The following is a 731-nucleotide window of genomic DNA, read 5'->3' as shown; positions in this document are numbered from 1 at the left end:
GCATATCTAACAATTATTTGATGTTTCTATATAGCATCTTATTAGATCTTTAATAATATGTTGAAAGATATATATTAAAATTTAACAATTTAAATGTTAAAGTAATGATGAATCTAAAATCTGTGAAAAGTAAGATTGCGAAGAATATACACGAGTTGGCGTTTCGTCCCGGTTTCCACTAAGTCGACGTAATAATATTCTTCGCAATCATTTATCTAAATTTTCGGCACGTGATTGGTAACTACATACGCGGTATATAAATTCACACATTATAATAAGCATAGTAATCTAGCTTTGACCGTAGATGGCTTAGTAAATCGTAAATTATTACGGTTTCCTTATTCTTGTTAATTTAGAATGTTTTATATTTATTGTACTTTTTTAATTATATTTAAATTTTACTTTTATACATTGAAAATGACCCGATCGGAGTCGAAACGCCTGGAAATTTTATATGTATATAGTTTGTTTTTTTAAATTATACGTACGTTAAACATATTTGGCTCTTTGCCCTTTTTCTTATTTATATCAGGAGACGCGGTAGCGTCTCCGGCCATGTTCAAAAACTGTGAGACGCTACAAGTCTCTTATCCCGAGCCACCAAAGTCCATTTTTGGGAGGTGCATAATTACTAAAATATAAAAAATTTTGAATCGAACGTTATATATCTTGAAAGGCGGCATCGCCACGAGTAATTTGAGCCAAAAAAATTTTAAATCGGTCAAGCCGTT

Source organism: Cyphomyrmex costatus, unplaced genomic scaffold (assembly GCF_001594065.2).
Source record: "Cyphomyrmex costatus isolate MS0001 unplaced genomic scaffold, Ccosl1.0 scaffold525, whole genome shotgun sequence".
Taxonomy (NCBI): domain Eukaryota; kingdom Metazoa; phylum Arthropoda; class Insecta; order Hymenoptera; family Formicidae; genus Cyphomyrmex; species Cyphomyrmex costatus.
This window is presented reverse-complemented; position numbering follows the sequence as displayed.